Here is a 13,881-nt window from a genome sequence, read left to right on the forward strand (position 1 = left end):
TGTAAGTCATGGAACCATAAAACTCTTAGAAGATAACATAGGCAAAAATCTCCTGAATATAAACATGAGCAACTTTTTTCTGAATGCATCTCCTCAAGCAAGGGAAACAAAAGCAAAAATGAACACATGGGACTACATCAAACTTAAAAGCTTCTGTACAGCAAAGGATACTATCAACAGAACAAAAAGGCATCCTACAGTATGGGAGAATATATTTGTAAATGACATATCTGACAAGGGATTAACATCCAAAATATATAAAGAACTCACATGCCTCAACACCCAAAAAGCAAATAACCTGATTAAAAAATGGGTGGAGGGTATGAACAGACAATTCTCCAAAGAAGAAATTCAGATGGTCAACAGGCACATGAAAAGATGGTTCACATCACTAATTATCAGGGAAATACAAACAAAAACCACAATGAGATATCACCTCACACCACTAAGGATAGTCAGCATTGAAAAGACTAAGAACAACAAATGCTGGTGAGGATGTGGAGAAAGGGGAACCCTCCTACACTGCTGGTGGGAATGTAAGCTAATTCAGCTATTGTGGAAAGCAATACGGAGGTTCCTCAAAAAACTAAAAATAGAAATACCATTTGACCCAGGAATTCCACTCCTAGGAATTTACCCAAAGAATATAATTTCTCAGATTCAAAAAGACATATGCACCCCTATTTTATTGTAGCACTATTTACAATACCTAAGTGTCCATCAGTAGATGAATGGATAAAGAAGAGGTGGTACATATACACAATGGAATACTACTCAGCGATAAGAAAGAAACAAATTCTACAATTTGCAAAACATGGTTGGAGCTGGAGGATATTATGCTCAGGGAAATAAGAGAGGCAGAGAAAGATAAGTACCAAATGATTTCCCTCATTTGTGGAGTATAACATGAAGCAAAACTGAAGGAACAAAACAGCAACAGACTCACAGACTCCAAGAAGGGACTAGCAATTACCAAAGGGGAGGGGTGCGGGAGGGTGGGTGGGGAAGGAGGGACAAGGGGACCCAGGGGTACTATAATTGGCACTCATGGCACAGGGGGGATCAGGGGAAAGACACCGTAGCACAGAGAAGGAAAATACCGACTCTGTGGCATCTTACTTCACTAATGGGCAGTGACTGCAATGGGGGGGACATGATAACAGGGGAAAATGTAGTAACCACATTGCTTTTTCATGTGAAACCTTCATAAGAGTGTATATCAATAATATCTTAATAAAAAAACAATAATAGAAGAATAAATGAGGCCTAAAGTCAGCAGAAGGAGGGACATAATAAAGATCAAAGAAGAAATAAACATAATTGGAGGGCAGAGCCATGGGAGGGCGGAGCCAACATGGTGGCATGAGTAGGACAGTGGGAATCTTCTCCCAAAAACATATATATTTTTGAAAATACAACAAATCCAACTAATCCTAAAAGAGAGACCAGAAGACACAGGACAACAGCCTGACTACATCGACACGTGTGAGAGCCCAGTGCCTGGTGAAAGGGGTAAGATAAAAGCCCCGGCCGGCGGGACCCCAGCACACCTCCCACCAGCTCCCGGAGGGAGGGAGAGGGAGCCCAGGACTGCGAAACACCCAGCCCCAGCCACCCGCACCAGAGCGCAGACACAGTGCATGCGTAGAGGGCTGGAAACTAGGGAAATAGGGCAGCAAGACATTTGAGCGGGTGCCGAAGCTGATGCCCCTGTGACAAAGAAAAGCCAGTGCTCTTTGAAAGTCTTAAAGGGACAGGGATTTAACAGCTAGATGGAAACAACACAGGTCACAGCCCAGTGGCTGGAAATTACAGGGAAAACTCGGTGCACTAACCCCCTGGGCAACAGCTCTGAGACGCCTCACGGAGGTAAACAGCCAAACAGCTCCTCCACCCCAGTCCATTACCCCTCCCGGCGCTGCGAAAGCAGAGAAACAGCTTAAGGCAAAACATGCCCACAGAAAGGCAGAAAGGAAAATTCCTACACTTCAGCTGGGCAAGACACAAAGACCCAGCCTACATGTAATTACCCAACACAAGCCATTAGGGGTCACAGTTGTCCCAGTAAAGAAAGGCCAGTAGCAAGTGAAAAGTTTGGCCCTCCCAGCTGACAATCAATAGCACCTGTCAACATGAAAAGGCAAAAAAATATGATCCAGACAAGACTAACCCAGACAGCTTCGGCATCTGCTACATCTTCCCCTGAGAAGGAACCTGGGGAGATAGATTTAGCCATTCTTCCTGAAAAAGAATTCAAACAAAAGTCATAACCATGCTGATGGACTTGCAGAGAAATATGCAAGAACTAAGGAAGGAGAATACAGAAATAAAACAAGCTCTGGAAGGACTTCAAAACAGAATGGACGAAATGCAGGAGACCATTAATGGTCTAGAAAACAGAGAAAAGGAATGCAGAGAAGCTGATGCAGAGAGAGATAAAAGGATCTCCAGGAATGAAAGAATTCTAAGAGAGCTGAGTGACCAAACTAAAAGGAACAATATACGTATTATAGGAATACCAGAAGAAGAAGAGAAAAAGGGATAGAAAGTGTCTTTGAAGAAATAATTGCCGAAAACTTCCCCAAACTAGGGGAAGAAATGGCCTCTCAGACCACAGAGGTACACAGAACTCCCATGACAAGGGATCCAAGGAGGGCAACACCAAGACACATAATAATTAAAATGGCAAGGATCAAAGACAAGGACGAAGTATTAAAGGCAGCCAGAGAGAAAAGAAAGGTTACCTACAAAGGAAAACCCATCAGGCTATCATGAGACTTCTCAACAGAAACCCTACAGGCCAGAAGAAAATGGCATGATATACTTAATGCAATGAAACTGAAGGGCTTCGAACCAAGACTACTGTATCCAGCATGAATAACATTCAAATATGAAGGAGAGATTAAACAATTCCCAGACAAGCAAAAGTTGAGGGAATTTGCCTCCCACAAACCACCTCTTGAGGGCATCTTACAGGGACTGCTCTAGATGGGAGCACTCCTAAAAAGAGCACAGAACAAAACACCCAACATATGAAGAAGGGAGGAGGAGGAATAAGAAGGGAGAGAAAGAATCATCAGACCGCATGTATAATAGCTCAACAAGCGAGTTAAGTTAGACAGTAAGATAGTAAAGAAGCTAACCCTGAACCTTTGGTAACCACAAACTTAAAGCCTGCAATGGCAATAAGTTCATACCTTTCAATAATCACCCTAAATGTAAATGGACTGAATGCACCAATCAAAAGACACAGAGTAACAGAATGGATAAAAAAGCAAGATCCATCCATATGCTGCTTACAAGAGACTCACCTCAAACCCAAAAACATGCACAGACTTAAAGTCAAAGGATGGAAAAAGATATTTCAGGCAAACAACAAAGAGAAGAAAGCAGGTGTTGCAATTCTGGTATCAGACAAGACAGACTTCAAAATAAAGAAAGTAACAAAAGACAAAGAAGGACATTACATAATGATAAAGGGTGCAGTCCAACAAGAGGATATAACCATTATAAATATATATGCACCCAATACAGGAGCACCAACATACCTGAAACAAATATTAACAGAACTAAAGGAGGAAATAGAATGCAATGCATTCATTCTGGGAGACTTCAACACACCACTCACTCCAAAGGACAGATCCACCAAACAGAAAATAAGTAAGGACACAGAGGCGCTGAACAACACACTAGAACAGATGTACCTAATAGACGTCTACAGAACTCTACAACCAAAAGCAACAGGATACACATTCTTCTCAAGTGCACATGGAACATTCTCCAGAATAGACCACATACTAGGCCACAAAAAGAGCCTCAGTAAATTCCAAAAGATTGAAATCCTACCAACCAACTTTTCAGACCACAAAGGCATAAAACTAGAAATAAACTGTGCAAAGAAAGCAAAAAGGCTCACAAACACATGGAGGATTAACAACACGCTCTTAAATAATCAATGGATCAATGACCAAATCAAAATGGATATCCAGCAATATATGGAAACAAATGACAACAACAACACTAAACCCCACCTTCTGTGGGACACAGAAAAAGCAGTCTTAAGAGGAAAGTATATAGCAATCCAAGCATATTTAAAAAAGGAAGAACAATCTGAAATGAAAGGTCTAATTTCACAATTATCGAAATTGGAAAAAGAAGAACAAATGAGGCCTAAGGTCAGCAGAAGGAGGGACATAATAAAGATCAGAGAAGAAATAAATAAAATTGAGAAGAATAAAACAATAGCAAAAATCAATGAAACCAAGAGCTGGTTCTTCGAGAAAATAAACAAAATAGACAAGCCTCTGGGCAGACTTATTAAGAGGAAAAGAGAGTCAACACAAATCAACAGTATCAGAAATGAGAAAGGAAAAATCACGACGGACCCTAGAGAAATACAAAGAATTATTAGAGAATACTATGAAAACCTATATGCTAACAAGCCGGGAAACCTAGGAGAAATGGACAACTTCCTAGAAAAATACAACCTTCCAAGACTGACCCAGAAAGAAACAGAAAATCTAAACAGACTAACTACCAGAAACGAAATTGAAGCGGAAATCAAAACACTACCAAAGAACAAAACCCCCGGGCCAGATGGATTTACCTCAGAATTTTATCAGACATACAGGGAAGACATAATACCCATTCTCCTTAAAGTTTTCCAAAAAACAGAAGAGGAAGGGATACTCCCAAACTCATTCCATGAAGCTAACATCATCCTAATACCAAAACCAGGCAAAGACCCCACCAAAAAAGGAAACTACAGACCAATATCCCTGATGAACGTAGATGCAAAAATACTCAACAAAATATTAGCAAACTGAATTAAAAAATATATCAAAAGGATCGTACACCATGACCAAGTGGGATTCATCCCAGGGATGCAAGGATGGCACAACATTCGAAAGTCCATCAACATCATCCACCACATCAACAAAAAGAAAGACAAAAACCACATGATCATCTCCATAGATGCTGAAAAAGCATTTGACAAAGTTCAACATCCATTCATGGTAAAAACTCTCAGCAAAATGGGAATAGAGGGCAAGTACCTCAACATAATAAAGGCCATATACGATAAACCCACAGCCAACATCATACTTAACAGCGAGAAGCTGAAAGCTTTTCCTCGGCGATCGGGAACTAGACAGGGATGCCCACTCTCCCCACTGTTATTTAACATAGACCTGGAGGTCCTAGCCACGGCAATCAGATAACACAAAGAAATACAAGGAATCCAGATTGGTAAAGAAGAAGTTAAACTGTTACTATTTGCAGATAACATGACAGTGTACATAAAAACCCTAAAGACTCCACCCCAAAACTACTAGAACTGATATCAGAATACAGCAAAGTTGCAGGATACAAAATCAACACACAGAAATCTGTGCCTTTCCTATACACTAACAATGAACCAACACAAAGAGAAATCAAGAAAACAACTCCACTCACAATTGCATCAAAAAAAATAAAATACCTAGGAATAAACCTAACCAAAGAAGTGAAAGACTTATACTCTGAAAACTATAAGACACTCTTAAGAGAAATTAAAGGGAACACTAACAGACGTAAACGCATCCCATGCTCGTGGGTAAGAAGAATTAATATCGTCAAAATGGCCATCCTGCCCAAAGCAATACACAGATTTGATGCAATCCCTATGAAACTACCAGCAACATTCTTCAACGAACTGGAACAAATAGTTCAAAAATTCATATGGAAACACCAAAGACCCCGAATAGCCAAAGCAATCCTGAGAAAGAAGAATAAAGTGGTGGGGATCTCACTCTCCAACTTCAAGTTCTACTCCAAAGCCATCGTAATCAAGACATTTTGGTAGTGGCACAAGAACAGAGCCACAGACCAGTGGAACAGATTAGAGACTCCAGACATTAACCCAAACATATATGGTCAATTAATATTCGATAAAGGAGCCATGGACATACAATGGGGAAATGATAGTCTCTTCAACAGATGGTGCTGGCAAAACTGGACAGCTACATGTAAGAGAATGAAACTGGACCACTGTCTAACCCCATACACAAAAGTAAAGTCGAAATGGATCAAAGACCTGAATGTAAGTCATGAAACCATAAAACTCTTAGAAAAAAACGTAGGCAAAAATCTCTTGGACATAAACATGAGTGACTTCTTCATGAACATATCTCCCCGGGCAAGGAAAACAACAGCAAAAATGAACAAGTGGGACTATATCAAGCTGAAAAGCTTCTGTAAAGCAAAGGACACCATCAATAGAACAAAAAGGTACCCTACAGTATGGGAGAATATATTTGTAAATGACAGATCCAATAAAGGCTTGACATCCAAAATATATAAAGAGTTCACGCACTTCAACAAACAAAAAGCAAATAATCCAATTAAAAAATGGGCAGAGGAGCCGAACAGACAGTTCTCCAAAGAAGAAATTCAGATGGCCAACAAACACATGAAAAGATGCTCCACATCGCTAGTTATCAGAGAAATGCAAATTAAAACCACAGTGAGATATCACCTCACACTGGTAAGGATGGCTTCCATCCAAAAGACAAACAACAACAAATGCTGGCGAGGTTGTGGAGAAAGGGGAACCCTCCTACACTGCTGGTGGGAATGTAAAGTAGTTCAACCATTGTGGTAAGAAGTAAGGAGGTTCCTCAAAAAGCTCAAAATAGACTTACCATTTGACCCAGGAATTCCACTTCTTGGAATTCACCCTAAGAATGCAGCACTCCAGTTTGAAAAAGACAGATGCACCCCTATTTTTATCGCAGCACTATTTACAATAGCCAAGAAATGGAAGCAACCTAAATGTCCATCAGTAGGTGAATGGATAAAGAAGATGTGGTACATATACACAATGGAATATTACTCAGCCATAAGAAGAAAACAAATCCTACCGTTTGCAACAACATGGATGGAGCTAGAGGGTATTATGCTCAGTGAAATAAGCCAAGCGGAGAAAGACAAATACCAAATGTTTTCACTCATCTGTGGAGTATAAGAACAAAGGAAAAACTGAATGAACAAAACAGCAGCAGAATCACAGAACCCAAGAATGGACTAACTGTTACCACAGGGAAAGAGGCTGGGGAGAATGAGAGGGTAGGGAGGGATAAGGGCAGGGAAGAAGAAAGGGGGTATTATGGTTAGTATGTATAATGTGGGGGGTGGGGGAAAGGTGAGGGCTGTGCAACACAGAGGAGACAAATGGTGATTCTACAATATCTTGCTATGCTGGTGGACAGTGACTGTAATGGGGTTTGTGCGGGGGGACTTGGGGTAGGGGAGAGCCTAGTAAACATAATGTTCTTCATTTAAGTGTAGATTAATGATAACAAAATAAAAAAAAATTAAAAAAAAACAAAAAATACAATAATAGAGCTTTACTCTTTTTTCCCCCTTTAGAGATAGCTGGCAGTTTGGAAATCTGCACACAATAAAGTTCTACAGTGAATCACATTATTGAAAACAAACAAAATTCTGTTTCACCAAACTGCAACATCAGGCTCAGGTGTGCCCCAACAAATCCCAGACTTCTTCTCAATTCATCTGCAGAGCATACCATCTCATACTCAAAGCTCTAGCAAATTGTCCCCCAAGTACCAGTATCTAACATGAACTACATAGTATTCAAGGAGAGGCTGATTCCATGAGGAAATTCAGAGTTAAGTGTACAGAGATTTATCATATATGGAGTCATTTCCCAACGGTTAAGGATCAGTGAAGGAGAACACTACATGTTCTCAGTCTCTGCTCATTACTGCAGAAGTCACCTCAGGTCAATCACACACAGACAGAGGCAGGGTGCCTTGAAGTACAGTGCAGGTGGATGGCCTTTGGGCAATCTGTTCTGGTAGCTGGGCCTTTGAAAAAGGCATAAAATTATGATGTTTCTCAGTGTCTGCTGCTGCCTGCACGTACGCCACGAATCAAGGGACAATCCCTTCCTATGCTGGGGTGGCAATAATGAATACTAATCATGAAGAAACAGAACCGTGACTGTGCTCAATTTCTGAATAGTATACTACAAATTGAAATAATCTTGGACGTTTTAAAGAGAAAGCACCAAGGTGACTCTTTCTTGTCCTAACTGATGGTAATCGAGTATTTGGAGAAACATGCAAATGAAGAAATGAGACTTGTATTGTCCTAAAGATTTTGTTTGGTTTGGCTTTTAAAATCAGATCTTTACAACTTTTCTTTTTATCCCAGAACAACAGTGTGTATCTTGGTCAGTAACGATTTTAAATCTCACATCCTGCCATGGGTTAATGGTGTCCCTTTCTGCTGCCTAAGGCTTTTCCTCTGGCTATTTTGACACTAACAGTAACGTGCTTGGTTACAGATTTGGAATATTTTTTTGTATGTTATCTGTCCCTTTCCTCCACATGTCAGTTTATCAGGAGTTACACTGGAATTCTAGAGGGAGGATGCTGCTTTGGGCATGGTCAGAATAGGAAATTAATGCTGTGTGAAGTGCCTGATGGCGCAGGCTAGTGACTGACTCTTCAGTAAGTCATGGGCACAGAGATCAGGTTAATGGGATGAATTCTTTGATTTACACAGTCTTAAGGTAATTGACTTTTTAATATCTTTAATGGGCTGCAAAAAATCCCCACAACCAAAACAAACCTACGTATTTCTAAATGCACATATAATATAAAGGTGAGCTTAAAGGTGTCTGGATGGATGTGCCACAGTTAGTCCAGGAGTGTGGTCACATCTGGGATAGTGGCTGGGAGAGAGACTAAGGTTTGGTCAAGGGAAATGTTAGTTCCATCTCTCCTGTTTGAAGTTTTCAGAGTAAGAACGCATCGTGTGTGATTGTCATAATTAAAAATAAATAAAATCTGTGACAATTTCATTAACAGATCTAAACACTGGGGCCTATGCTGGATTGCGCTCTGCTCCAGGGGGTGACTTTCTTCCTTGGGTGCTGGGGGAGGAGCCCATGTCTGTCCTCTCTCTCTCTCCACTTCTACTCCCACTGAGTGTGCTGTGGGCCAGGCCTGTTCACCCCCACTGAACTCGCTGTCAGACTTCCCACAGCATTTATGGCACTAGCTGGGCCCCGTGAGGCACTTCACTGTTGCCTCTCTGTGTGAAGTTGGATAAGAGTAAGTGGACCCCCAGGAGGTTCTTATCACTGACCCTGGACATCTTAATGCATCTAAACATTTAGGGATATAAAATGGTACTGTTGCTCCTAAGCATCCTATTTTGACTTGGATAGTGCTTCCCAAAGGCCAAAGATCTATCCCAGTAAAACCTAAAAGATACGACTGATCAACATACAATCCACACCATCTTATTACTGAATCACTCAGTCGTGAGGTGGATCCAAGGGCAGAGAAAGTGGTTTTGAGTTAAGAGTTCCAGTTCCCAGCATGATTTTTTACTGGCATGATTTGGGGCAAGGTAATTAGCCTTGATACTCTAATAAAGCCTTGATGCTTTAATGTTTTACACATAAAAGGACCTGCTGTATTTTACAGGGCCCGTGGTTAACAGCAAAGTAAGAACTGTGTGCTGGGTCCCTGTCATGCACTAGGAAATTCCCTGGATCTGTGGGGAGAGAGTCCAGTGCCTCTTTGTTACTAAGTAGCTATATGACCAGATGACAAATAGGCTCTTCTCCCTGAGTGTGGTTTCTTCATCTGTACAATGGAATAAGACTTCATAGGCTTGTGGTAAGGAACAAGTGAGATCAGTTACATACAAAAGGGGCATGGTGATTTTAAAGCATTTACAAATGTAAACAGGAGCAAAAAAGAAGGAATGTGTTAACTGTGTGTTCTGCTTGCCAGTTATAGCCAACATGATACCTGAATATTGTAGTTTACCCCAAGCTGCATGAAAACAGATGGTGTTTGTGGTGGCCCTTGGAATCTTTAACCACAAACTTCTGTCTCTGATCAACTCACTCCTTTGTGCCTAAATACCTTCCATGGGTCCCTACAATCTAGAATCAAGTTCTGTTGCTTGACAACTGTCTGACTCTAAGTTACCCTTCCAGCTTCATGTTTACACTTCAATTTGTAGACCCCATTCTTTAGTCAAAATAAACTGTTTCCCATCCACCAAATATTCCCTGAAATTTCCTACTTCACTGCTTATCCACCACTTAGCATGCTCTCTCCGATTTCCACATGTCCTGGTTTTTAGGACTCAATTCAAAGGTCACTTTTTTCATGATCATTTCTTGAGTCATACATTCTAAAGTACTCTATCTTTCCTTTAAAATTCCACAGAGCTCTGTCGTTTTACTATTTCTACCTTATAGTATTGTTACCTATGCACACAATGTATATTTCCAAGTATACTGCAAACTCTTGTGGGCAGACCCCCGCCTGTTTCAGCCTCATGATGGCTATGTAGCTTGGCTGAATGTGTCACAACAGAAACTCAGCTCAGTGAAGAATGGATGAGTAAGACTACAATCAGTTGATAATATAAAAGGGAGACCCCAACTCCCACCTTCCTTACGAGGCTGGGGATTTGAGATAAAAAGTATGACTAGCAATCTATGAAATCCCAAAGGAGAGATGTCTACCTATCAGTACATAATTGTGTAGTCGGTTGCAGAGGAGCCACGGTATTTTGCAGAAACTCAAATTCACTGCTATTATACAGCTCCTACTGCTATGCTTCATCTCAAATTCTGTGGAGGCTGATTTAAAACCTACATAACATAAGGGAGTCATTAAGTCTCTGGAATCGATCAGTTGTGGGTGTCCCTCAGGATTTGCAGTTTTCTAAGGTAAGCAGGGCTGAGAGGGAAACTGGGGACTTGCACTTGACCTCTTGTCCAGGGTCCCTCAAAGCTAACTGGTAAATGTCAGGTACACACAGTCTGGAGACAGGAGGCTGGACCAGAGGACCTCTGCAGATTCATTCTAATCTTGTAATTCCAGACCCAAGATATTTTTTCTGGCTCTTTTGTGCCCTCATTAAGGATGTGTCAACTGTATCACTTTATTGGCTCTAAACAGACTCTTCAAAGAGCAAGCATGGAAATCAAAGAACGGTGTGTTCTCTGCTTTGTACACCATGAGGCATAACAGATTCTCAGTTTTCAGTTTAGCTCGCATGTCACTGGGTGATCCACGAAGCAGAAAAGCATTCAATTTCTTCTCCTTACAGCCCTACATCCTTTGCATTTATGACGGCAGGATAGGAGGTAGACTGTGCGCTCAAAAGATTCCCTGCCCCTCTATCCATCTTACAATTTAAGAAACTTTCTTTCTGTTACTGATTCCCACACAACTGATAGTGTTCCAAGTATCCTGTGAGGGTCTGTGCTCAGGTGAAAAGGAGCTTCTGGGATTGTGTCTGGGAATGCTGGGGATGAACGTGGATCCCACATTTCTAGCAGAGAAGGATGTTAATGACCAAACTGGCTCCTATTAGCAGCTCCCAGCCAAGAGAAATAATGGAATAGAATCACAAAATCCCAGGGTTTCCTTTTTTTCCCCCCAGGAGCATTCTATTTTATTTATTTATTTTTAAATTAAAAAAATAATTTAACTTCAAAAAACACTTTTATTTATTTTCTATTTTTTAAATTTTGCTATCATTAATGTACAATTAAAGGAACAACAGTATGGTTACTAGACTCCCTCTATTATCAAGTCCCCACCACATACCCCTTTACAGTCACTGTCCATCAGTGTAGTAAGATGCTATAGAATCCCTACTTGTCTTCTCTGTGTTATACTGCCTTCCTGGTGCACCCCCCTACATTATACATGCTAATCATAATGACCCTTTTTCCCCCTTATCTCTCCCTTCCCACCCATCGTCCCCAGCCCCTTTCCCTTTGGTAAATGTTAGTCTATTATTGGGGTCTCTGAGTCTACTGCTGTTTTGTTCCTTCAGTTTTTGCTTTGTTCTTATACTTCACAGATGAGTAAAATCATTTGATACTTGTCTTTCTCTGCCTGGCTTATTTCACTGACCATTATACCCTCTAGCTCCATCCATGTTGCTGCAAATGGTAGAATTTGTTTTCTTCTTATGGCTGAGTAATATTCCATTGTGTATATGTACCACATCTTCTTTATCCATTCATCTACTGAATTTCACTTAGGTTGCTTCCGTTTCTTGGCTATTGTAAATAGTGCTGTGATAAACATAGGGGTGCATATGTCTTTTTCAAACTGGGCTGCTGCATTCTTATGGTAAATTTCTAGGAGTGGAATTCCTGGGTCAAATGGTATTTCTATTTTGAGGTTTTTGAGGAACCTCCATACTGCTTTCCACAATGGTTGAACTAGTTTACATTCCCACCAGTAGTGTAGGACGGTTCTCGTTTCTCCACATTGTCTCCAACAGTTGTTGTTGTTTGTCTTTTGGATGTTGGAGATCCTTACTGGTGTGAGGGGATATCTCATTGTGGTTTTAATTTGAATTTTTCTGATGATTAGCGATGTGGAGCATCTTTTCATGTGTCTGTTGGCCATCTGAATTTCTTCTTTGGAGAAGTGTCTGTTCAGTTCCTCTGCCCATTTTTTAATTGGCTTATTTGCTTTTTGTTTGTTGAGGTGCATGAACTATTTATATAATTTGGATGTCAAGCCCTTATCAGATGCGTCATTTATGACTATATTCTCGCATACTGTGGGATGTCTTTTTGTTCTATTGATCATGTCCTTTGCTGTACAGAAGCTTTTTAGGTTGATATCATCCAACTTGTTCATTTTTGCTTTTGTTTCCCTTGATCGGGGAGATATGTTCATGAAGAAGTTGTTCATGTTTATGTCCTAGAGATTTTTGCCTATGTTTTTATCTAAGAGTTTTATGGTTTCATGACTTACATTCAGGTCTTTGATCCATTTTGAGTTTACTTTTGTATATGGGGTTAAACAATAATCCAGTTTCATTCTCTTATATGTAGCTGTCCAGTTTTGCCAACACCAGCTATTGAAGAGGCTGTCATTTCCCCATTGTATGTCCAATGCTCCTTTATCGAATATTAATTGACGATATATGCTTGAGTTTATATCTGGGCTTCTAGTCTGTTCCATTGGTCTATTGGTCTGTTCTTGTGTCAGTAACAAATTGTCTTGATTACTATGGCTTTGTAGTAGAGCTTGAAGTCAGGGAACGTAATTCCCCCTGCTTTATTCTTCCTTCTCAGGATTGCTTTGGCTATTCGTCTTTTGTGGTTCTATATGAATTTTAAAACTATTTACTCTAGTTCACTGAAGAATACTGTTGGTATTTTGATAAGGATTGCATTGAATCTGTAGATTGCTTTAGGCAGTATGGCCATTTTGTCAATATTAATTCTTCCTATCCATGAGCATGGGATGTGTTTCGATTTATTGGTTTCTTCTTTCATTTCTCTCATGAGTGTCTTATAGTTTTCAGAGTATAAGTCTTTCACTTCCTTGGTTAGGTTTATTCCTGGGTATTTTATTCCTTTTGATGCAATTGTGAATGGAATTGTTTTCCTAATTTCTCTTTCTGCTAGTTCATCGTTAGTGTACAGGAATGCAACAGATTTCTGTGTATTAATTTTGTATCCTGCAACTTTGCTGAATTCAGATATTAGATCTAGTAGTTTTGGAGTGGATACTTTAGGGTTTTTTATATACAATATCATGTCATCTGCAAACAGGGGCAATTTGACTTCTTCTTTGACAATATGGATGCCTTTATTTCTTTGTGTTATCTGATTGCCGTGGCTAGGACCTCCAGAGCTGTGTTGAATAAAAGTGGGGAGAGTGTGCATCCTTGTCTTGTTTCTGATCTTAAAGGAAAAGCTTTCGGCTTCTCACTGTTAAGTATAATGCTGGCTGTGGGTTTGTCATATATGGCCTTTATTATCTAGACGTACTTGCCCTCTATACACATTTTGTTGAGAGTTTTTATCAT

At 40.3% G+C, this 13,881-nt stretch overlaps 1 protein-coding gene across 6 annotated transcripts in view; it reads right to left on the reverse strand.

Annotated features, from left to right (window-relative positions):
• Positions 1–13,881, reverse strand: part of CHRM3 (cholinergic receptor muscarinic 3) — a 504,178-nt gene that overhangs the window by 64,295 nt on the left and 426,002 nt on the right. The gene's annotated exons all lie outside the window — the stretch shown is intronic.

Source organism: Manis javanica, chromosome 7 (assembly GCF_040802235.1).
Source record: "Manis javanica isolate MJ-LG chromosome 7, MJ_LKY, whole genome shotgun sequence".
Lineage (NCBI taxonomy): Eukaryota > Metazoa > Chordata > Mammalia > Pholidota > Manidae > Manis > Manis javanica.